The sequence below is a fragment of the Psammomys obesus genome, unplaced genomic scaffold (genome assembly GCF_907164565.1).
Source record: "Psammomys obesus unplaced genomic scaffold, mPsaObe1.curated_primary_1811, whole genome shotgun sequence".
NCBI lineage: Eukaryota > Metazoa > Chordata > Mammalia > Rodentia > Muridae > Psammomys > Psammomys obesus.
Window position 1 is genome coordinate 4,666,184 of NW_026585894.1, and position 26,721 is coordinate 4,692,904.

Below are 26,721 nucleotides of genomic sequence, written 5' to 3' on the forward strand. Positions count from 1 at the left end.
GGGGTGAGCAGCCTTACCAGGCCACGGTAGAGGACAATGCAGCCACTTTTGATGAGAACTGATAGAGTAAGATCAGAAAGGAGAGGAGAACCTCCCCTATCAGTGGACTTGGGGAGTGGCATGCATGCAGAAATGGGAGGGAGGGTGGGATCGGGAGGGGAGGAGGGAGAGTCTTATGGGGGGATACAAAATGAATAAAGTGTAATTAATAAAAAATTAAAAAAAAAGAAGGAAACATTAATTTGTTTAAAGGTTACAGAAAAAAAATCATTAAGATTGAAATAGCCCTCTAAATTTACTAACTAACAGATGAAAGACATGAAAATATTCTTGTTTTCACAGTAGGCAACTTAAAATAATACCTGCGAGTTGTGTTCATGTTCACACATATTTGCCTTTCTGTCCTATTGTCAACCTGTCTATCTAGCTCTTTTTGAATATATATATACTGATTGGCCTGCTCTTTGATCACCAACCCCTGAGAGGGAAGCAGTCTTACCATGCCACTGAAGAAGATAGTGCAGCCATTCCTGATGAGACCTGATAGGGTCAGAGGGAAGGGGAGGAGGACCTCCCCTATCAGAGGACTGGAGGAGGGGAATGGAGGAGATGAAGTAGGGAAGGTGGGATTGGGAGCAATGAGGGACGGTGATACAAAGTGAATAAGTTGTAATAAATAAAAATATAAATAAATTTTAAAAATTACATACACAAAACAAAGAAATCATGGTACATTTACACAATGGAATACTACTCAGCAATTAAAAACAAGGCAATCATGAAATTGGAAACAAATTGTGGGACCTAGAAAAGATCATCCTGAGTGAGGTATCCCAGAAGCAGAAAGACACACATGATATATACTCACTTATCAGTGGATATTATACATATAATATAATAAAGCTGTCTTTTTAAGAAGTGATTAATTCTTGGAAACTTGATGTTCATGTACCCATTGATATTTGAAATCTGCTTCTTATCCCATAAATGTCAATTCAAAAGAGACCAATGACCTTGATTAGGTTCCAAGATTTTGAAACTGCTAGAGAAAAACGTAGAGAAAAAGTCTGTAGGTATGCTCATTGGCAATTACTTTCTTAGAAGGTTCTCAATAATTAAGATTATTTTCTGGATAGATTTCATGTACCAAAGTTACATCAAGATTAGTTGAAGAGTTTAAACAGTCTTATAAACCATAAGGAAATAGAAACAGTTATCAAAAGTCTCCCCACCAACAAAAAGCTCAGGTCTAGAAGGTTTTAGCACAGAATTCTATCAGACATTCAAAGAAGAGCTAATACCAATACTCCTCAAATTATTTCTCAAAATAGGACCTGAAAGAACAGTGGGAAATTTATTCTTTGAAGTCACAGTCACCCGGATACATAAGTCACCCAAAGACTTAACAAAGAAAGACAATTTTAAACCAGTTTCACTCATGAACAATGATACAAAAATGCTCAATAAAATTCTCACAAACCGAATCCAAGAACACATCAAGTACACCATTGACCATGATCAAGTTGGCTTCATCCCAGAGATGAAGGGATGGTTTAGCATATGAAAATCCATCAACATAATCCACCATACAAACAAATTCAAAGAAAAAAATCACATGACCATAACATTAAATGCAGATTTGACAAAATCAGCATTCATTCATTATGAATGTCTTAGAGAAATCAGAGCTACAAGGCCCATATTTAAACATAATAAATGCTATATACAGAAAGCAGATTGACAACATAAAATTAAATGGAGAGAAACTCAAAGTAATTCCACTAAAATCAGGAACAGATAAGGCTGTCCACTCTCTCCATACCTCTTCAACAGAGGACTTGAAGTTCTAGCTAGTGCAATAAGACAACTAAAGTATATCAAGGGCATACAAATAGGTAAAGAAGAAGTTTAAGTATCACTATTTGCACATGATATGATAGTTTATATAAGATACCTCAAGCTGATAAACACCCTCAGCAAAGTGGTTGGACACAAAATTAAGTCAAAATTATCAGTAGCCTTCCTGGATACAAATGACAGACAAGTTGACCTAGAAAGTAGGGAAAGTACACCCTTCACAATAGCCACAAGCAATATAAAGTATCTTGGTGTAACTCTAACCAAGCAACTGAAAGACCTGTATGACAAGAACTTCACATCTTGTCATAAAAGAAATTGAAGAAGAGATCAGAATACGGAAAGATGTTCCATGCTCATGGCTCAGAAAGATTAACATAGTAAAAATGGACATCTTACCAAAGACAATCTACAGATTCAATTCAATTCCCATTAAAATACCAACACAGTCCTTTATAGACCTTTAAAGAACAATTCAAATCTTCATATGGAACAACAACTACAGCAACAAAACAGAATACATAAAACAATCTTATACAATAAAAGACCTTCTGTAGGTATCTCAATCCCTGGCATAAAGATATACTACAGAGCAATAGTAATAAAAACTCATTGATACTGGCATAGGAATTGACTGATCAATGGAATTAAATAGAAGACCCAGAAATTAACCTATACACCTATGGTCACTTGTTTTTTGATAAGCCAAAACTATACAATGAAAAGAAGATAGCAGCTTCAACAAATGGTTCTGGTCTATCTGGATGTCTACATGTAGAAAAATTCAAATAGATACAAATTTATCCCTCTGAACAAAACTCAAATTCAAGTGGATCAAAGGCAACAATATAACAGCAGACACAATAAATCTATTAGAAGAGAGAGTGGAGAAGAGCCCAGAACTCATTCGCACACAAGACAATTTCCTGATCAGAATATCAACAGCACAGGCTATAAGATCAACAATTAACAAATGGGACCTCTAGAAACTGAAAAGCTTCTGTAAGGCAAAGGACACTCTCAATAGAACAAAAAGATAATCTACAGATTGGAAAAATATTTTGGCCAATCCTTCTTACAAAGGCTAATATCCAAAATATAATGAACTCAAGAAATAAACTAGAATAAACAAAATAGCCCAATTAAAAAATGGTATACCAACCTAAGCAGAGAATTCTTTTTTTTTCTTTTTTATATTTATTATTATTTATTGCACTTTATTCACTTTGTATCCCTGCTGTAACCCCCTCCCTTATCACATCCTGGTGCTATTCTTCCTCCCTCTTCCCTCTCTATGTCCCTTCCCTAGTCCACTGATAAGGGAGGTCCTCCTCCGCTACTATCTGACTTTAACCTATCATATCTCATCAGGACTCTCTGGATTCTCTTTCTCTGTGGTCTAGTAAGGCCATCTCACCACTGAGGAGTTAATCAAAGAGAAGGCAACCAAGTTCATGACAGAGATTGTACCTGCTCCCCTTACTATGAGCCCATATGGAGACTGAGCTGCCCCAGGGCTACATCTGAACAGGGGGTCTAGGTCCTCTCCATGCATAGTCCTTGGTTAATTCATCAGTCTGCAGGAACCCTCCCCTCCCGGGCACAGATATTTTTGGCACTCTTGGTTCCTTGTGGTGCTCCTTTCTCCTCCAGCTCTTTCTATCTCTCCCTTCTTTCTTAGGAATACCTGCACTCTGCCAAAAGTTTGGCTATGAGTCTCAGTATCTGCTTCTATATCCTGCTGGGTAGAGTCTGTCAGAGGCCTTATGTGGTCGGCTCCTTTCCTATTCCTTGTCTTCTCCCACTTCTGATGTCTACATGTTTTCCCTTCTGAATGAGGATTAAGCAACTTCCCTAGGGTCCTCCTTGTTGTTGAGCTTCTTTAGGAATATAGAGTTTAGAATGTTTATCCTATAGTATATGGTTAATACCCATTTATAAGTCAATATTTACATGTGTATCTTTCTGCTTCTGGATTACCTCATTCAGGATGATCTGAATAGTGTTAGCTCAAGATCCAGCTCTACCACTCCTGGTCATATACCCTAAAGATGCTCCATCATTCAACAATGGAATTTGTTCAACTATGTTCATAGTAGATTTATTTGTAATCGCTAAAATCTAGAAACAACCTACATGTCCCTCCACTGAAGAATGGATACAGAAATTGTGGCACATTTACACAATGAAATACTACTCACAAATTAAAACCAAAGAAATCATGAAATTTGCCTTTTAATTTCTTTAGTTCTTTATATATTCTGGGTATAAGCCTTCTGTCAAATATAGGGTTGATGAAGATCCTTTCCCAATCCATAGGCTGTCGTTTTGTCCTGATGATAGTGTCCTTTCTTTACAGAAGCTTTTCAGATTCATGAAGCCTCATTTATTGGTAGTTGATGTTAGAGCCTGTGCTATTGGTGTTCTGTTCAAGAAGTTGTCTCCTGTGCCAATGAGTTCAAAGCTCTTCCCTACTTTTTCTTCTAACAGGTTAAGTGTATCTGATTTTATATTAAGCTCTTTGATCCACTTGAACTTTAGTTTTGTGCTGGGTGATAAATATGGATCTATTTGCATTTTTCTACATGTAGACATCCAGTTAGACCAGCACCATTTGATGAAGATGCTTTCTTTTTTCCATTGTATGGTTTTGGCTTCTTTGTAAAAAATCAAGTATCCATAGGTGTGTGGATTTATTTATGGGTCTTTTATTCAATTCCATTGATACACCATTCTGTTTCTATGCCAGTACGATGCAGTTTTTATTACTATTGCTCAAACAGAGATTTCTTAACAGAGGCTGATAAGCACATAAAGAAATGTTCAACTTCCTAAGTCATCAGGGAAATGCAAATCAAAACAAGTCTGGGATTCCTTCTTACACCAGTCAGAATGGCTAAGATCAAATTCTCAAGGGACAGCACATGATGGTGAGGGTGTGGAGAAAGGAGAATACTCCTCCATTGCTGGAGGGAGTGTAAACTTGTACAACCACTTTGAAAATCAATTTGGTGCTTTCTTAGAAAATTGTGAATAATTTTACCTCAAGATCCAGCTATACAACTCCTGGGTATATAATCAAAAGATGTGCTGCCATACAACAAGGACACTTAGTCAACTATGTTCACAGCAGCTTTATCTGTAATAGCCAGAATCTGGAAACAACCTAGATGTCTCTCAACAAAGAATTTATACATAAATTCTGGTACATTTACACAATGAAATACTACTTCGCTATTAAAAAGAAAGAAATCTTGAAATTTACATGCAAATGAATGGAACTAGAAAAGAACTTCCTGATTAAGGTAAACCACATTGATTGCTACATTATGCCAATGGGAAATGAAAAAATAATAATTTCTTGCAGTGCCTCTTTTTTAACTGGAAAGATGCATATGGTATGTACTCACTAAAGTGGGTATTAAGTGGGTTTTATCCATATAGTACAAGATAAGCATGCTTATAAAAAAAGCATACTAAGATGCACAGATCCAAAGAAGATAATTAATAAGGAAGTTCTGAGTAAGGATGCATAAATCTCACTTACAAAGTGAGACAAAATAGACAGAGGTAATGGCTGAAGAGAAGGAACATGGTAGGAGCATGGCACAGAGAGTTAATCAAGTGGAGATCAGACCTTAGGAGAGCAAGGAGAGAGGACAGAAGGAGAAAAGAGAAACTAGGGTGGTGACATCTCTGTGACAAGCGGAAGACTTAAGTCTGGGTAGGCTCATGGGAGGAAATGAAGGTAATTCAAGTAGAGAGTCCTATTAGGAGAGACCATAGAGACTGAAGAGGACATCTTCTACCTAGACTAGCCTTCTCGTAGAGAGCAGGCAACACCAACACACTCACAAACCTTTGGTGTAAAATTTATCCTTCCTATGAGATGTGCAGGGATAAAGATAGAGCAGATAAAGCAGAGGTTGAGGGAATGCCCAACCAGTGTCTGGCCCAACTAAAGACCCATCCTATGGGAGAGTGCCAACCCTGACACTATGAAAGTTACTCTGCTAAGCTTGCAGACAGAAGCCTGTCAGAGATGTCCTCTGAGAGACTCTAGTTGGCAGTGCCTCAAAACAGAAGCTGTGACTTATAGCCAAACATTGGTTGATGAGTAGAAAGTCTTGGGGAATAGTGGGAGGAAAGAGAAAATGACCTGTGAGTTACAGAAGCAGCACAAGAAAAACAACAGAGCCAACTAACTAGGGCCCAGAGGAGTTTACTGAAACTGAAGCATCAACCAAGGACCATGCATGAACTGGACCTAAGCCCCCTACAAAGACAGAGCAAAAGGGAAGATTCAGCTTCAAATAGGTAGTCCTGTAATGGAAGTGGGGACTGCATTGGAAATGTACTCACTTTCAGGCCTTTAAATCATTTTCCTCTGGTGGGACTGCCTTGCCAGGCCACAGAGGAAGAGGTCATGCTCACACCTGAGGAAACCTAGGAGCTTTGACTGATGGATGGGAAATGGGAAGGAGGTAAGAGGGAGGGAGAAAGTGTAGAGCTCAGAAGGGAGGAGGGAAGGAGCTACAAGGATATAAAGTGAATAAAATAAGTAAATGAGACAAAAATAAAATAATAGAAGTATTTCATAAATAGAATTGCATCAAATTAAAAAGTATATGCACAACTAAGGACATATTCAGGAAAATGAAGAGATAGCATACAAAAATTGAACAAAATAATTAGCAGATAATAATCTCATGGAAGATTATTATCCATTAAAATGAGGAATTAAAATGCTAAATTTTAAAAGGGAAGCTAATTCATTCAATAAATTTGTAAATAAACTGAATACACATTTCAAATGAAGGAAAGTAAGTGGCTAATAAATTTGATTTTAATATTCTACATCTATAGCTATTAAAGATATGCAAATTAAATCTACACTGAAATTTCATCACACTTCAGGCTGAATGATTGCCATTAAGACAATAGAAAAATAACAAATTTTAGCAAGAATACAGAGAGGAAAGGAAGCCTTATATACTGCTAGTATAAATACAAATTGATACTAGCCATTAAAGTCAGTATTATGGTTCCTCAAAAAAAGACTAAAATGAACTAACTTTGTTTTAGACCAATATCCATGTCATAACTGTATTTTATGAATACTGCATGGCTACCTTTAAAAATAAATAGAAGTTAGTAGGTTCAATGGAGAATCAGGGAAATGTACAGTTGTATATATTTAAACCAGATAAAATGAGCTACTTGAGAATAATAGAGATGTTAAGATGTACCTATTGAAATAAAATATTTTTCATACTCAGAAAAATACTAACTATTTATGGATGGATGTACGTTTCCGATAACAATTAATTTGGTCTAAAATCAGCAGAGCCCTTTATTATATTTTTCACCATCTTTGTGATCACAGAACCTGACACAAGCAATTTAAAGGAGAAAATATTTATTTTGGCTCACATTTTCATTAGAGAAGGCATAGTGGAGATGTTCAGATTATGGTCTCAAAAACATGTGGTAGAGGCAGTTCATGTTACTGCGCACCAAAAAGAGCATGATATAGAAAGTGAAAATGGGCATAACCTTCAAAGCCTTTAAAACAGTACCTCTTAAAATAACACCTGGTGTTGAAGGCCAATGATTTAAAACATGAGGCCTTAAAGTGGAGGCTTAAGTAGGTCATTTGCTGCAATCTTTGATGGTCATGCTCAATTTCATGCTAAAAAGAAGACGAAATTTAAACTAAATCTTGGGACATGGGCTTCTGTGTTTCCCACCACTATCTTCTTACCCCTAAATCATGGGTAAATTACTTTTACTTCAATGAAACACATTTCCTTAAAATTTAACAGGTTGGCTCTTTTTTAAAATTTACTTATTTATTTTTATTATATGTGTGTGGCATTTGGCCTGTATGTATGTCTGTGGGTGCCAGATCTTGGAGTTACAGACGATTGTGAGCTGCCATGTAGGTTCTGGGAATTGAACCTGGGTCCATCTAGAAGAACAGTCAGTGTGCTTAACCACTAAGCCGTCTCTCCAGCCCCACATGTTGGCTCTTATTTTACCTTTTGGATGTGTATAATACCTTTTTCTTCACAGGGCCTCTTTTTTCTACATGCTCTAACTTACTGTAGTCTTCCTCAAAAGTTAGGTTACTAAGGTGGCATTAGTTTTGTGATAGCCTCACTCCAGAGATATATAGGAATGGGAGGAAGTACATATTTGTTGTAAAAATGGAATGTATGAGAGCTCTGAAAAATCATTTGTCAACTCTGAAAGTAATATAAAAAATATACCATACCTTTGTTCGTTCATTCAGAAAACATTTCAAAGATAGTGCGCACTGTGTAAATGGAAGCCTCAAAACTGGAAGAGTTTAAATAAATAAAATCATTCTATTTTTAACAGAACAGATAGGAAATTTGTTGAAGTTATAACCGGAAGAATAATGTCTTGTCAAGTTGAAGAAACACTGATATTAATGGCTTCCAAATATTCAGATAATTTTTACATTTCAACTATTTAGTACAGATAAATTTTGGAAGAATTTTTAAGGAAGTAAATAAATTTAAGTATTACAACACTGAAAGTTGTATTATTAAAATCCTGGAGGAAAAAAAAGAAGAATTGGTTTTAAGTCTTGGCACTAACATCAACTGACTGTGATATCATGGATATATCAGTTTATCTTCCTGGGTATCATATTACCCAAATACAAGTATTAAAAAATAATTTTAATTACTTATTTAAACAAATGAAGAACCCTATAAACTTACAATTTCTTATTAGAAGTTAAGGTTTTCTTTTCCCCAATTAAAATAGAAGTTGGCCCTGATTTTTCAAATGCACTTTTCCCTGAGGAATATTCTTTTTCTGTCACTAGACTTCCTCTGAGATTTAAAGGAGTCATAAGGAATGCAGGTATGGAAAAAGTAAAGAAATATATGCAAAAATAAGAGGAAAGTCTCCTAAGTAATTAAAGCATTTAATCCATTTAAAGCGTGCTAGAGTTCAGAATATACAGGGAAGGGGGGAAATATCAAACATCTTCTGAGTAAACTAGCTTTCCTCCTGAGGAGAATGAAGAAAGGAATCAGTTAGGGGTATAGCCTAGGGATAAAAAGAAGAAATAGAAAATAATAGGAGAGTGGTTTCACCTAGGAAAGAGCTTGGACAAGAGGACAGAGGAGGTGGTGAAGGAAGGTTTGAAAAAGACATATGGAAACCTATTTTATAAGCTTCCTAAACACACACACATGAACACACAAGAGAGGTGTGGTTGGGGGAAGGGAAAGATAAAATGGTCACAAATAGTTATAACTGGAGTTACTCTATAGGGGCCATAATACTCCTCCTAGAATCCATTTAAAAATCCTTGTGCCAGATATGGTATACCTCCTTTCAAAGTGTTTGTCAGAGGTGTCCTGGAGACACACAAAACAATGTAGGCTATTGCTCTTGTTTTGGGTTCCCTGCTAGAACTTGATGATAAGACATTATTACTGAAAATATGTTACAGCTTGGTCATGGACATATAGAAATTAAGTTGGTACTTGGCAGGTATGTTCTTGCCTGGTGGCTAACTTTCAAAGCACTGGAAGTTGTTATACTGGATACTGGAGGGATATGTTATCAGCAGTCTTACTAAGCTCTAAATCTTGTGAACTGAAATAACAACTGTTATGGGAAGATATGCCCATGGGTACAATAGTGGTACAAGTGTTATGGGGACACCAACTTCTTTCTTACTGCATTTAAGGTTCACTCCACAGAAAGAAATGAGTAACTGGTACTGAAAAGTTGACTAAAACCCAATGGTTGGGTTTAAGTCCCAGAAGTGGCCTACTACTAAACTCACAACAGTCTATACATAGATTAATGCAGTTCTCAGACATCATCTGAGAAATTTCTCTGGCGAAGGGAAGAAGGTTAACATAAAAACTCACAACTGGTCAAAATGAAGAAATATGTATCTGTGGAGTGCTCAGCTACAATGCTCACCTATACCATTTCTTGTCCCCTATGTCTCAGGGACCATTACAAAAGCAGAGGCATAAAGACTGTAAGAACCAGCAGAGGTTAGGGAAGGCCAGAAGAAAACAGTGTCTTCTGGATACAATAGCATCATTGTATGTATAAACTCATAGCAGCTATTGTTTGTCTTTACATCACCTACAAAAAAAAAAAAAAAAAAAAAAAAAAAAAAAAAAAAAAGATCAAGCTAGTCAACATTCTATCACAGAGAGGGGAAAGGCTCACAAGTCCATGCTCATAGCAGAGGAAGTACTGACAGGTGATGGCTGCTAGGGAAGGTAGGGTTAGTTTTCTTTAGGAGTGTGACTTTTGATATGTTGACTACTTATCTAGTAGTTGGATCTATGATCATTGAGTATAAGGGCAGCACCAACTGGACATAGTAGGTTACAGAACAAATGAAAAGAGGACATGAAATTGAGAAAACAGGGAAAATGGCGAATAAATATGAGAGGATTTGGGGTCAGAAGTTGTAGTGAATGGGATCAAAATACATTGTGTACATGTATGAAATTATCAAAGAAATAAAATATCACATTGAGAAAGCTAAAGCCTTATCCTAGAGATAAAACTCATCAGTGAAGAGTTTATAGCTTAGTTAAAGTTTCAGTGGCAAAGTATCATCCCAAATTTGTATAGAAAAATGTTGACGCAAACAAACAAGAATTAAAATTCATTACATACAATGTAAAATAGTTAATCAAACTAATAAAAATACTTATCACCTTATTTACTTTTCATTTTATGCTTTAAATTTATTCAACACATACAAATAATATTATTTAATATTTTCCATCTGCTATACATTTTACACATATATTAAAATATCATAATGCAACCCACAAATGTATAGATTTGGTGTATGAAATAACATAACATTAATTTCAATTTTAAAATATAAATTCCCACACCCGAACACATATACAGACACACAGGTCAGAAATTCACAATACATGTATTCTTCTTTCTCTGCATGACTTTTGAACACCCACTGAACCCTGAAGGTGTAGCTTAAATACTATTTCCTTTCTGTGACTTTTCTCTAAGTATTCCACACAGAATTAGTTACATTTCACTTTTGTCACTCAGAGCATACCCCCACTATAGTCCTGGTAACATGAGCTTATAGTCATTTGTGCATAATTTCCTTTTTAATTTCTTTCTTTTCTCTTATGTTATGATTTTCTAAGGAAGTGTTTTATTTTAGACTGCCCTTTACTGAAATTTAGGCCTTCTAAGGGGACTGATTAGCAGTTTGTCCTTAGGCAAGCGTTATATATTGATTTACAAAGTTCTAAGAACTTTCCATGACAGTGAATTCAACTTTAGTAAGAAATGAATGTTCTGTTTGTACATGATTAGTTATAGCCAAGAACTTTGTGTGCCCTCCTAGAAATAGTTTCAAACTGACAACACTTACTCAGGTAATCATGTAAGGCTTGGAAGTTTGGGTACACAGAGATCAGCCCTCAGGCACTGGGAGCCTTAGTGTCTTCCCTATGCTGACCTGCTGAACTGAGGTAAAGCATTACCTTCTGCAGAAAGAAGTATCTACTTTTACTCTTGGATTTCCCACATACTTCTCCTGTTAAGAGATATGTAATAGGGCAGGAGCCTACTGCAGAGGGCTTCTGAAAGACTTTACCCACCAGGGCATCGAAGCAAATGCTGAGACTCATAGCCAAACTTTGGTCAGAGTGCAGGGAACAAAGGGGAAATAGAAAGATCTGGAGGGGACGGGAGCTCTACAAGGAGAGCAACATAACCAAAAATTATGGGCCCAGGGGTCCTTTCTGAGTCTGATAATCCAACCAAGGATCATGCATGGAGATAACCTAGAACCTCTGCACAGATGTAGCAAATGGCTGCTCAGTCTCCAAGTGGTTCCATAGTAAGGGGAACAGGGGCTGTCTCTGACATGAATTCAGTTGCTGGCTCTTTGATAACCTCCCCCTGAGGGGGGAGCATCCTTATCAAGCCACAGAAGTAGTCAAGGCAGCCAGTCTTGATGAGACCTGATAGGCTAAAGTCAGATGGAAAGGGAGGAAGACCTTCCCTATGAGTGGACTGGCAGAGGGGGGTGCCAGGAGAAGAGAGAAGGAGGACAGGATTGGGAGGTGCTGAGAGAGGGGGCTACAGGTAGAATACAAAGTGAATAAATTGTAATAAATAAAAAATTAAAAAATCCAAGTGTGATGGTGTTTGCCTATAATGCTAGCGCAGTGGAGAGATAGATAAGCAGATCATCAACGTCTATTGGCTTCTCTTGCTAATCAATGAACAAGAGGTTCAGACAGTGTGTCGCAAAAGATGGGGCAGAGAAAAAAAGAGAAATATATCGAATACCAATCTCTAGCCACCACATATATGCACCCACTTGTGCATGTGAATCATGTTACATGTTCATTAATGTACACTATATTCATGTTCACGCATAAACTATATGCATGCTTTGTACATAAATGATTTATATATGAAATAATTTAAGCATATGAAACTGTTAAAAAAAGAAAGACATATTTTTATTTGGTTGTTTTTATTTTTTTTTATTTTTATTAATTACAGTTTATTCACTTTGTATCCCCCATGTATCTCCCTCTCTCCTCCCCTCCCAATCCTAACCACCCTCCCCCTTCTCCACCCATGTCCCTTCTCAAGTCCACTGATGGGGGAGGTCCTCCTCCCTTCCTTCTGAATTTAGTCTAACAGGTCTCATCAAGAGTGGCTGCATTGTCTTCCTCTGGTCTGGTAAGCCTGGTTCCCCGTCAGGGGGAGTTGATCAAAGAGCAGGCTAGTCAGTTCATGTCAGAGACAGTCCCTGTTCCATTACTATGGAACCCACTTGGACACTGAATTGCCATGGGATATATTTTAAGAATGTTGTGGAGATGGCTTATATGACTATGAAGTCTGAGAAGTGCAGGGTATACTGTTTTCGATCTGAAGATTCAAGAGATAACCAGCCATATTTTAACCTATTTCCCAAAATATGAAACACAGAAGTGAGAGTGTATGTACCACTCCTAATTTAAGTCTGGGAGCAGAAGCCCTATTTCCTAGTTCTAAGGCACTGAAGAAATGAGTGAGTTCTCCCTTTCTCATATTTTTATAATATTTTAGCCTTCAGTGTCTTGAATAGTGTGCTGGTAAAGTACTGATGACTGTTTACTCAGTTCACTAACTCAAGTATTAATCTCATTTAGAAAGACTCTCCCAGTATTAAGGTGTTGGGATCGATGTGTGATTTCAACTTTAATAATGTTTTATTTACAAATGTAGGTGGTCTTGTATTTGCAGCATAGATGTTCAAATTTGTGATGTCCTCCTGGTGGAATTTTCCTTTGATGAAAATGAAGTGTCCTTCCTCATCTTTTTTGATTAATTTTGGTTGAAAGTATATTTTATTAGATATTACGATCTCCTCCCCAGCTTGTATTCTGAGTCCATTTGCTTGAAAAACATTTTTTCCAGCCCTTTATTCTGAGGTACAGAGGCAGTGGAGGTGGAAGAGGATCAAACAGAAGCAGTCAAAGCTCCAGGACCTCATCCTGTAGCAAATTACCTTCAAGAACTTGATGCAGAGAAACCACCAAGCAGAGCAAAAGGCCTGCAGGCCACCTTCCCACATCTCTGTCATCCACGTGCCCTTCATAACTGTCAACACCAGCTGGAAGAGTGTCATTGACTGCAGCATCTCCAATGACAAATTTGAGTATCTGTTTAACTGTGAGAACATGCTTTAAATATATGTTGATAATGAGGTCCTCAAGTGCATGGGTATGGCATGCAGGCTGGAATCAGGCACTTGTTCTACTAAAGATGTCAAGACAGGAAGTAGTTTGTTACCAAAATCTCTAGAACCATATGTGCAGAAATTGCTCAGGGACCCATTGGTAGAGTATTTGTCATGACAACAGGTTGTACGTTCAATGGCACAAGGCTTCCTGATAGTGATTTGAGGAATGGTTCAGACAGGATGCTGATCACAAACTACAATGGGTCTCAGAACAGTGGCTCCCCCTGTTTCCTGCCATGGGGATATTGATCACCTTAATGATAACCGTAATGAGATCAAGGAGGAGGAATGATTACTCAACCTATAGACCCCTCTCTCATTCAAGTTCAGCTTCAGGGAAAAAATATCTAAAGAAGAGAAACATTTAAAGTGGGGCTTTCTCTTCTTTTTGGCCTACTCCCAAGAAAATACCAATGAGTTGTGGAGTTAGATGTGCAGCTACAGTAAGGATTGTGCCTGAGGTTTGAGCCACACTGCGCTTGTGTTTTGAAACCAGTGTGTTGATACAGAGCCTGTATTTACTTTTTATGATTTTGTGTATTCTCTGTCTCTCATTCTGTATCTCTCTCTGTCTCTGTCTCTGTCTCTTTCTCTCTGTGCATGTGTGTATGTCTTTCTCTCTTCTTTCCTTCTTTCTCTTTAAAGTTTGAACTTTATTTTGTCCCTCAACAGTTGTTGCTTGGGTTGCTTAGGGAACTGCACTGCACCCACACCTGTGAAAATAAAAAATGCTACCCTGCCTTGTCTGTCCAGCACCAACATATTTGAGAGCCATGCTTTAGGGTGAAGTTTTCCATTTGTTAATCTTGCAGCATCCAAAGAACTAACCCAATAGCAAAGCTCTATTTTTTAAATGTCAAGTACCTTAAGTCTTATTATGACTTTATTTTCCTTAAATTATATTGACAATTGTAATTCTAACAAGCTTGTACACTTTTTCTGTATTGCAGCAACAAATTGCAAAGCAATTTTTTTTGTTTGTTTGCCTTTTTTTTTTTTTTTTGGAAAGAAGTTTACTGCTATGCTGTTGCACCTATGGAAAACATCTAGAAAGTTTGCCTATGATAAAATTTGCCTGTTTTCTTACAGGCTATGTTTGGAAATTTTTTATGAAAGAGTTGTTTACATACTTATAAGTTTACCATTTAAAGACATGTACTGAAACAAATATATTTGTTTCATAAACATCTTCCTGTAATCAATCAAAAAGTGAAATTAAACAGAACATTTTAACAGTTTTAAACTCAAATGTGTTAGTCATTCTTAATAGTTATTTTTAATTAAACTTTAATTTTTTAATATTAATTACAGTTTGTTTATTTTGTATCCCAGCTGTAGCCACCTCCCTCATTCCCACCCAATTCCACCCTCCCTCCCTCATTTACTTCCTTCCCATCTCTAATTCCACTGATAGGGTAGGTCCTCCTCCCCTTCCATCTGACCCTAGCCAATCAGGTCTCACCAGGACTGGCTGCAATGTCCTCCTCCGTGGCCTAACTACGCTGCTCCTCCCACGGGGTGGGGGTGAGGAGGTCCAAGAGATAACCACAGAGTTCATGCCAGAAACAGTCCCTGTTCAGCTTACTAGGGTGCCAACTTGGATACAGAGATTCCATGGGCTACATCCAAGCAGGGGTGCTAGGTTATATCCATGCATGGTCCTTGGTTGGAGAATCAGTCTCAGACAATCCCCTGTGCCCAGATATATTTGGTCCTTGTGGAGGTCTTGTTCTCTCCAGGATATACTAACTCTCTCTTCTTTCATATGATTCCCTGCACTCTGCCCAAAGTTTGGCCATGAGTCTTAGCATCTGCTTTGATACACTGCTATGTAGAGCCACTCTATGGTAGGCTCCTATCCTGCTTCTCATTTTTTTCCTACTTCAAATGTCCATCCCATTTGTCTTTCTAAGGAAGGATTGATATTCTTACCCCGAGTCCTCCTTCTTTTTTAACTTATTTAGTTGTACAGATTATGGTATGTTTCTCCTATCTTATAGGTCTAGTATCCACTTATATATGAGTATGTAGCATGTGTGTCTTTCTGCTTCTGGTACACCTCACCCAGGATGGCCTTTTCTAGTTCCCACCATTTGCCTGCAAATTGCACAATTTCCTTGTTTTTAATTGCTGAATAGTATTTCATTGTGCAAATGTACCACATTTTCTGTATCCATTCCTCAACTGAGGGACATCTGAGTTGTTTCCAGCTTCTGGCTATTACAAATAAAGCTGCTACAAACATGGTTGAACAAATGTTCTTGTTGTGTACTTGAGCATCTTTTGGATATAGGCCTAGGAGTGATATAGCTGGATCTTGAGGAAGTGCTATTCCTAATTGTCTGAGAAAGTGCCATATTGATTTCCAAAGTGGTTATACAAGTTTACATTCCCACCAGCAATGGGATCCCCTTTCTCCACAACCTCTCCAACGTGTTTTGTCACTTGTGATTTTGATCTTAGCCATTTTGATGGGTGTAAGGTGAAACCTCAGGGTCGTTTTGATTTGCATCTCCCTGATGGCTAAGGACATTGAGCATTTCTTTAAGTGTTTCTTTGCCATTCTGTATTCCTCTACAGAAAGTTTACTGTTTAGTTTCATACTCCATTTTTTAATTGGATTACTTAATTTGTTGCTTTTTAACTTTTTTAGTTCTATACATTTTGGATATTAGCCCTCTGTCAGATAGAGTGTTGGTGAAGATCCTTTCCTACTCTGTAGGCTGTCCTTTTGTTCTGAGGACAGTGTCATTTGCTTTACAGAAGCTTTCCAGTTTCATGAGGTCCCATTTATTGATTGTTGATCTTAGAGCATGAGTTGTTGATGTTCTGTTCAGGAAGTAGTCTTCTGTGCCATTTTTGATGGGAATTGCATTGAATCTGTAGATTGATTTTGGCAAAATGGCCATTTTCACTATGTTAATCCTACCAACCCATGAGCGTGGGAGATCTTTCCATCCTCTGAGATCTTCTTCAATTTCTTTCTTCAGAGAATTAAAGTTTTTCTCAAACAGGTCTTTCACTTGCTTGGTTAGAGTCACACCAAGGTACTTTTATGTCCTTTGTGGCAATTGTGAAGGGTGTTGTTTCCCTAATTTCTTTCTCAGACCTTTTGTCTTTAGTATACAGGAGGGCTTCTGATTTTTTTGACTTGATTTTTTTATCCAGCCACTTTGCTAAAGGTGTTTCTCAGATGAAGGAGTTCTCTGGTTGAAATTTTTTCTGGTTGCTCATGTGTACTATCATATCATCTGTGAATAGTGATACTTTGACTTCTTCCTTTCCCATTTGTATCCCCTTGATCTCCTTTAGTTTTCTTACTGCTCTAGTAAGGATTTCCAAAACTATGTTGAAGAGATATGGAGAGAGTGGGCAGCCTTGCCTTGTTCCTGATTTCAGTGGGATTGATTTACGTTTCTCTCCATTGAGTTTGATGTTGGCTATAGGCTTGCTGTATATTGTTCAGTTTCCAAATATGTGCAGGCTTTATGCTGTTTCTGTTGTTGTTGAGGTCCAGCTTTAGACCATGATGGTCAGATAGGATACATGAGATTATTTCAATCTTCTTGTATGTGCTGAGGCTTGCTTTGTGACCATTTGTGTGATCTGTATTGGAGAAGGTTCCATGAGGTGCTGAAAAGAAGTTATACTCTTTTGATTTGGTGTTAAAAATTCTGTAGACATCTATTAGGTCAATTTGATTTAGGGCTTCTGTAAGTGTGCTTATTTCCCTGTTTTGCTTCTGACAGAATGATCTGTCCCTTGGTGAGAGTGGAATATTGAAGACTCCCACTGATAAGGTGCGGGGATCAATGTGTGATTTCAGGTTTAATAATGTTTCATTTACAAATGTAGGTGGTCTTGATTTGGAGCATAGATGTACAAAACTGTGATATCCTCCTGTTGGAATTTTCCTTTGATGAGAAGGAAGTGCCCCTCCTCAAATTTTTGACTAATTTTTGCTTTAAGTCTATTTTAGTAGATTTTAGTATAGCTACCCCAGCTTGTTTTCTGAGTCCATTTGTTTGAAAAATAATTTTCCAGCCCTTTACTCTGAGACAGTGTTTATTTTCTTTCTTTCTTTCTTTCTTTCTTTCTTTCTTTCTTTCTTTCTTTCTTTCTTTCTTTTTTTTGCAGAGATGTGTTTCTTGAATGCAGCAGAATTTTGGATCCTGTTTCCGCAACCATTCTGTTAGTTTGTGTCTTTTTATTGGAGAGTTGAGTCCATTGATATTGATAGATAATAGTGGCCAACATGTGTTAGTTCTTTTTATTGTGGACTTGGTGGTCTTACTGTGATTCATTGCTTGTTTTCTTTTAATTTTGGTTGGGAAATTATCTGTATCCTATATTTTCTTTGGTGGATTTGTTTTCGTTGGATTGTAGTTTTCCTTCTAGTATCTTCTATAGGGTTGAGTTGCTGTGTAGAATTTGCTTAAATTTAGTTTTGTCATGGAATATTTTGTTTTCTCCATCTATTTTGATTGAAAGCTTTGCTGGGTAGAGTAGTCTGGGTTGGCATCTGTGGTCCCTTGATGTCTGCATGACATCTGCCCAAGCCCTTCTGACTCTCATAGTTTCTCATGAGAAGTCTGGTGTGATTCTGATTGTTCTACCTTCATATGTTAGTTGGCCATTTTCCCTTGTTGCCTTTAATTTTTCTTCATTCTGTAGGTTCAGTGTTTCAACTATGATGTGCCATGAAGAATTTCTTTTCTGGTCTAGTCTATTTTCTGTTCTGTAGGCTTCTAGTATGTTTATGGACATCTCTTTCTTTAATTTGGGAAAATTTTCTTAAAAATATTTTCTGGACCTTAGAGTCTGGAATCTTCTTTTTCCTCTATTCCTATTATTGTTAGGTTTCATTTTTTCATTTTTTTCATGGCGTCTTTGATTTCTTGAATGTTTTGTGTTTGGGACTTTTCTGATTTTACTTTTTCTTTGAGTGGGATATCAATTTCAGCAAGTATATCTTCAGCACCTGAGATTTTCTCTTCCATCTCTTGTATTCTATTGCTGATGTTTACTTTTGTGGTTCCTGATCTATTCTCTAAATTCTCCAGCTCCAGGGTTTTCTCTGTTTGTGTTTTCTTTATAGATTCTAATTCTGTTTTCATGCTCTGCACCATTTCCTTCATCTGTTTGAATGTGGATTCTTGTCTTTCTATAATGGCTCCTATTTTTTTTTTGTTTCCTTTCTATATACCACTAATTTTTCCTCTACTTGGACAGTTATATTTTTCTGTATTTCTTTGAGAGCTTTGTTCATTTCCTCTTTTTGTTCCTCTAATAACTGCATAAGCATAGTTTTAAAGTCATTTTCCTGTGTTTCCACTGAATTAAAATATCCATTGATTTGGGGGGTTGCTGGTGGAGCCATAATATCCTCATTTTTGTTGGGTGTGTTCTTAAGCCAACCTTTGGCCATTTGCTTATTTGTAACCTTCACTGTTTGTTCCTGGAGTCTGTACTTCAGACTAGAACTGTCTTTCTCCGGTGTCTGGAGTATTCTTCAGGAAGATGAGACAGGTCCAGTGGTTTGAGTGTGTGAGTTGTTGCTTCAAATGTACCTGAGGGAGGAAAAGCCACTGGAACAGAATCACTGCAAGGGAGTAAGCTTGTGTGTGTGTGTGTGTGTGTGTGTGTGTGTGTGTGTGTGTGTGTGTAAGTGTGTCTTGAAGGAGAGAGTGTTACAGAGTGTAGGTGCTTGGGGTATGGGGAATGCAGCAAGCGCAGGATGGGATGTGGACTCTAGCACTATTCACAAGCACAGATTACCGGGCAAAGTGCCTGCGCAGATTTCCTGAATACCCAGTGGTCTACAGTCTGTGGCAGGCTCTGCTGGCTGGACTTTTGAGCTCTGTGGCTGATGCTGCAGGCTGGACATGTACACTGTTGCGGGCTCTGTGTGCCTGGCTCTGTGCTCTGTACTAGAAGCTGTGGGCACGGCAGGCTGGGCTCTGCTCTCTGTGCTGGAAAGCGCCTCCTGCTTCCTCTGCTGCCTCTGCCACAGCCAAAGATGGAGAATGGAGGTCAAGGGGAAATGCTGAGGGTTTGAGTGTTCTCAATCTTAAATCTCAAGAAGGGAAATCTGTGCTTGGAGCAGCCAGCACTGTGCTCTTTGTAAGTTGCTGCATGCACTGTGCGCCACCTCCTCAGTCTCTGCTGCTGGCTACAGTACCTCTGCTAGCAGCCTGGGAATTTGTTTCTGAGGAGAAGTCCATGGAGATGTCCGCGGTTGACCTGTGCCTTATTAGCCTCAGGTCAGGATTTGTCTCCTTCTCCTCGGAAGCCTTGGTGCCGTTGTTTTGGGTTCCACTGCCCTTCCACTCACCAATTCTTAGTTTCAGCTCCTCTGACCCTCAAATACGTTTCATTATGGGTTGCCGCCATCTTGGATCCCCCAATAGTTATTTTTTTGTTGTTGTTGTTTAAAAAAAGGAAATTATGAACAGGCAATAGATTCTTAAAATTTATTCACAGGACCTCATTAACTGCATAGTTGCCCTTAGCTGCCCATTCTAAAATGATGTTTACTTTTTTTTATTGAAACAGACACTTTTATGTAATACTTTTGGAATACAAAGAAACTTTAATTGTTTGACTTGTTTAACTTGGCACTCTTAGTTTTTTATTAATAAAACATGCTAATATTTAAATGGAAAATAATTTAAAAATGTGCATGGACATTTAAAAATGGCATCTTATGTAAGTGCTTTCAACATACAGATTTCATTACTGTGACTTCATACAGCCTGGATCATACAGTATTTGTCTTCATGTTCCTGGAGTATTTCAATCAAGATAAGTTCTTTGCATTTGTTTTAAACATATTGTACACTAAAACTGCTCAATTCTTAAGTTAAAAAAGCAAAATATGCATTACTTTGTTCTAGAAATGAGAAGTCAAAACAACAAACAAAAACAAATTCTTCAAAGTGCTGTATTCTACATATCCAAACTCCTGAATCAGTGCCTTTGTAGCTCAAAACAGTGCCTTAAAATACATGTTAAAAAACTACTTCAAACAATGATTTTACTTGCTTCAAGAAGGTTATGAAATAGTAATTAGGCCTCCAGAAAACACAACCATAAAAACATATATTATTGAATACTCTCATTTGGGCACCAAAATTATTTGTGTTTCAAAAATCCCAAAATATACTACCTGCTTTTATTCAAGGGATAAGATAGCTCTGGACAAACTACATGTTTTAAAAATAAGCACATTATAAGAAATATGTTCCTTAAAGAGCATACATTTAGCTGGAACTAAAAAATACAATGTATAAAATATCATAGTTGTATTCTGTTGCTGGTGTCTGTTATGTTATTTTTATATTATACATGCAGAAAATAAGGACAGAGAGGTTGACATAACCTGCTCTAGAATTCAAACAATTAGTGACAGAACCATAAAATACAGTCTTCAGTTTTTGTGCTTTTTACTCAGTACCAGAAGTGACCACCTCAATAAGAAAAAACAAAAAACAGATAATTAATCTTTTTTCTCTCTAAATGGAAAATTCCATTGTTCTTCCAGTAGCATTTTGGTTTCTTTTAACATCAAGAACATAATATAGCACAGAGAAATAATATTATCAACAATCATATCACAAAGTCAGACTGTAATTTCTGTTTTTATTCCCTCAGATGATGGGATGAGATGAAAGCTGTGCACATGTTTTTTGAATACATGGTGTTAGCTGAGCACAGAGCATTTGTTTCTCTGTTATATCTATCCTTAGGCATAGGCCTGGAAGCTTCTGGCCTTCTTGTAATCTAATCTATTGATGGCCTGTCTGTTAACTTAGCACTAGAATATTTTCAGCCTCTGAGACTTACTGATGAATTAGCTGACCCTTTCCAGTTCTTTGTGAACTCTAGCTAGATGGTTCAACTCAGCTCTTCTGGCTCAATACTTCTCTCCAAGCTGAGTGATTCATATTATTTTCTCTTGGCTTCTGACTGAATAGCTGTGCTTGGAAAAACTGCTTCTGAACACCATAAATTGAATTGCACTGACTCCATGAACTGAACAGAACTGAATGGTAATCAAATGCACTCAACTACCTTCAATTAAACTGCACTGAACTCAACTCTCTTCTGTCTCCCTGCACTGATCTTATGTAGCTTCTCCTTTCCTTTCTCTTCTCCTGAGAGTTAGGTATAACCTATCTCTGACTCATTTTGTCAAATCTTTCTCTAATTTATCACTTTGTCTGCCTCGCAATCTATTTAAGTTGTTTGGAATTAAAACTGTATATTAAACCATGTCTGTGTTCCAGCCAGAGAAATTAAGGGTGTGTCCTAAGGGCTGGCATGTCTGTATTGCAATCAAATCATACAGGTCTTTGAATGTGATCCCTTGCCAAAGTAACAATTTTCTGGATTAAAACTATACTATAAGACTGGGAAGAAGTAAGCAAGACTGTAAGAAGCCTCTTCCATTTTGGAACTGATTCAACTAGTTTTAGGAACAATAAAAAATATTAAATTTTGAAATGAGCAAAGTGAACAACAGGGTTGGATGCACTGATCTTGCCTATTATACTCAAGACTTTGTATTCAGTTACATATTGTTCATAACAGGTTATAGGCTAGCAAGTATTTATTTACTATGTCCACTTGTACCTGAGTTTTATCCCTAGAATCCTTGGAGTGAAAAGAGAGAACTTAACTGCTTCAAGTTGTTACCTGTCCCCCTCTCCTACACTATTTTTACATATGGTTCAACCAAAGTACAGAAAAGTGCAACAGGAAAAGACACAACACTGTGATAAGACACCATGATAAGACAGCATAACCATGGCAAATTATAAAAGAAAGAGTTAACTGAGGGCTTTACAGTTTCAGAGGCTGGACCATACGGCATATGGTTCGAGTCATGACCATCATGTAGTACATTTACACAATGGAATACTACTCAGGAATTAAAAACAAGGAAATCATGAAATTTGCAGGCAAATGGTGGGAACTAGAAAAGATCATCCTGAGTGAGGTATCCCAGAAGCAGAAAGACACACATGCTATATACTCAGCTATAAATGAATATTAGACATATAATATAGGATAATCATACTAAAATCTGTACACCTAAAGAAGCTAAATAAAAAGAAAGAAACTGGGTAAGATGTTCAATTTTCATTCAGAAAAGCAAACGGGATGCATATCAGAAGAGGGAGAAAACAGGCAACAGGACAATAGCCAACCACAGAGGGCCTCTGAAAGACTCTACCTAGCAGGATATAGAAGCAGATGCTGAGACTCATAGTCAAACTTTGGGCAGAGTATAGGGAATCTTATGAAAATAGGGGTAGATAGAAAGACATGGAGGTGACAGGAGCTCCAGAGAGCAACAGAACCAAGGAATCTGGACACAGGCATCTTTTCTGAGACTGGTACTTCAACCAAGGACCATGCACGGCGATAACCTAGAACCACAGCACAGATGCAACCCATGGCAGTTCAGTACCCAAGTGGGTTCCCTAGTAATAGGAACAGGGACTGTCTCTGACATGAGCTGAGTAACTAGCTCCTTGATTACCTCCCCTTGAGGTGGGAGTAGCCTTACCAGGCCACAGAGGAAGACAATGCAGCCACTTCTGATGAGACCTGATAGTCTAGGGTCAGATGGAAGGGGAGGAGGACCTCCCCCATCATTGGCCTGGGGAAGGGCATAGGAGAAATAGAGCGAGGGAGGATGGGATTGGGAGTGGATGGGGGAGGGGGCTACAGCTGGAATCCAAAATGAATAAACTGTAATTAATAAAAATAGAATACAATTTAAAAATATATAAGATAAAAAATTGATGGAAAGCATACTAGACAGCTAGAAGGCAGGTAGGCATGTCACAGGAGTACCAGCTAAGAGCTCGTATGTTGAGACAACTAACATGAGGCAGAGAGAGAACTAACTGGAAATGATGTGGACTTTTAAAATCACAAAGCCAGCTCCAGTGACACATCTCCATTAAGATCACATCCCTTATCCTCCCCAAACAAGCTCATTATCTGGGGACCAAGCATTCAAATATATGGGCCTACAAAAGCTATTTTTATCCAAACTACATCTATCTATTCTGTGGTATGTGGACTATGCTGAGAGAATTTTCTGTTCAAGGCAGTGCCACTCTTCTTCACTAAACAGAATGGATTTGACTCTCAAAGCTTAGACACTTGATACATTGTCTTTATATCAGTTCCTTCAGTAATGAGCCCTGATGACATCAGTACTTGGGAATACCATTTAGATAAGATAACTACAATGATGACAGTAAGACAAAGTGTCTGTTTTTTTATAAATTGTTATTTCTAAAACAATGGGGTCAAAAGTCAGGTAATAGTTCATAGCAGATCAAGCCAATCCTAATCTCCATAAGGATTAGGGGAGGATTTTATGAAGTCCCATTTTTAGCTGAGGAACTATTAGCAATGGATGGCTGCTGGAGGAGAAAGAATCAGTTTTCTTCAGTAAGGTGTTCTCTGAAAGGCTACTTATGCTCCTTTAGGTTGCTTTGCCTCCATAAACAGGCAAATTTGAGTGAACTCAATGGGTTAAAAAAAAACACATATGAAATTGGGAGGGGAAAATATTGAGGGAATAGATGAAGTAGATTTCATTAAAACACATTGTATACATTTATCAAACTGTAAAATATTCCAAACTAAAAAAAAAAAAACTTGTAAAAACTGGGAATAATTTTTTTAAATGTTGCTTCTCTGGGTAAAATGAATTCTGGAGTCAGCTAGTCATATGCCACAATAAATAATCTGATATAGCACAACAATGTGTGAAAGTTATTTACTAACTTAAAGGAGAACTTACAAATATCCAGTAATGCATCCTATAATGATCAGATACATTTTCCCAATAGACCCTGTTTATTCATTACATATAAATTATATGTGCATATACTAATAATTTGTATACACATAAATCATATAATATTTTGCAGTTTAATAAAATGAGGTGATCAACAGAGATTAAGGCAGATACTCAATGCTATTAATATACATTATAATTGAATTGATAAGCATATAACTTCAAAAAAAATTTTGTCATAAGTGAGGGCTTGTATTAGAAAATCAAATAGTAATTATATTTTAACAATTTCCAAAGAAGTAGAAATGTTTTAAAATTTAGAGAATTTTAGTGTTAATTTAATATGTAAGAGTATTTTACCTGCATCTATATCTGCATACCATGTGTGTTCCTGGTGCTTAGGAAGGACAGAAGAGGACAACAGATCCTTTGAAATTGAAGAATTAAAGATATTTGTACATCACCATATAGGATCTTTTAACAATTGAGCCATTTCTCCAACCGTTAAGATATACAATCAATAAATGGGACCTCATGAAACTGAAAAGCTTCTGTAAAGCAAAAAACACTGTCCTCAGAACCAAAGGACAGCCTACAGACTGGGAAAAGATCTTCACCAACCCTATATCTGACAGAGGGCTGATATCCAGAATATATAAAGAACTAAAGAAGTTAAAAAGCAACAAAGTAAGTAATCCAATTAAAAAATAGGGTACGGAGCTAAAAAGAGAACTTTCTGTAGAGGAATACAGAATGGCAGAGAAACACTTAAAGAAATGCTCAACATCCTTAGCCATCAGGGAGATGTAAATCAAAAGGACCCTGAGATTTCACCTTACACCCATCAAAATGGCTGAGATGAATAACTCAAATGACAGCACATGCTGGAGAGGTTGGGAGAAAGGGGAACCATCCTCCATTTCTGGTGGGAATGTAAACTTGTACAACCACTTTGGAAATCAATCTGGTGCTTTCTCAGACAATTAGGAATAGTGCTTCCTCAAGACCCAGCTATACCACTCCTAGGCATATACCCAAAATTTGCTAAAGTACAGAACAAGGACATTTGCTCAACCATGTTTGTAGCAGCTTTATTTGTAATAGCCAGAACCTGCAAACAACCCAAATGTCCATCAACGGAGGAATGGATACAGAATTTGTGGTATTTTTACACAATGGAATGCTACTCAGCAATCAAAAAGGAGGAAATCATGAAATTTGCAGGCAAATGGTGGGATCTAGAAAAGATCATTCTCAGTGAAGTTTCCCAGAAAGAGAAAGACACACATGGTACATACTCACTTATATAGACCAATACGATATGATAAACATAATGAAATCTATACACCTAAAGAAGATAAACAAGAAAGAGGACCCGGGTTTAGATGATCAACCCTCACTTAGAAAGATATATGGGATGGGCATTGAACATAGGAGAAAACAAGTAACAGGACAGGAGCCTACTGCAGTGGGCATCTGAAAGACTCTAGCAATGTACTAAGACTAATAACCAAACCTTTGGCAGAGTGCAGGGAATCATATGAAAGGAGGGGGAGTTAGTAAGAACTGGAGAGAATAGGAGCGCCACACGGACCAAATATATTTGGGCACAGGGGTCTTTTCTGAGACTGATATTCTACAAGGACCATGTATGGATATAACCTAGAACCTCTGCTCAGATGTAGCCTGTGGTAGCTCAGTAACCAATTGGTTTTTTTCCCTAGTAAGGCAGACAGTGACTATTTCTGACAGGAACTCAATGGCAGGCTCTTTGACCTCTCCACCCCCAAAGGGAGGAGCAGTCCTGTTATGTCACAAAGTAGGACTTTGCAGCCAGTCCTGAAGATACCTGATAAAAGAGAGTCAGATGAAAAGGGAGGAGGTCCTCCCCAATCAGTGGAAAAGGGGCAGGGAGGAGATGAGGGAGGGAGGGTGGGATTGGGAGGGAATGAGGAAGCGGGATACAGCAGGGATACAGAGTTAATAAAATGTAACTAATAATAAAAATAAAAGATACATAATGAAAAAAGATATAAATTCATTATCTTAAATAAATTCTGCTAAGGAAACAGTGTGAAATATCTTCTAATACTGAGGTGCTAATAAGTTGTTGTAAAGAAAGCAGTTTTCCAGTTACACTAGATCTTCATCTTGACTTGGGAAAGAGACATTATCTCACTAAACTTCTTCTCCTTCTCCTTCTCCTTCTCCTTCTCCTTCTCCTTCTCCTTCT

General features: G+C 37.5%; 1 pseudogene; it reads left to right on the top strand.

Moving 5' to 3' along the window:
• The first annotated feature begins 10,301 nt into the window (after positions 1-10,301).
• On the top strand, positions 10,302-13,912 carry LOC129670919 (transcription factor Dp-1-like; annotated as a pseudogene).
• The last annotated feature ends 12,809 nt before the right edge of the window (positions 13,913-26,721 follow it).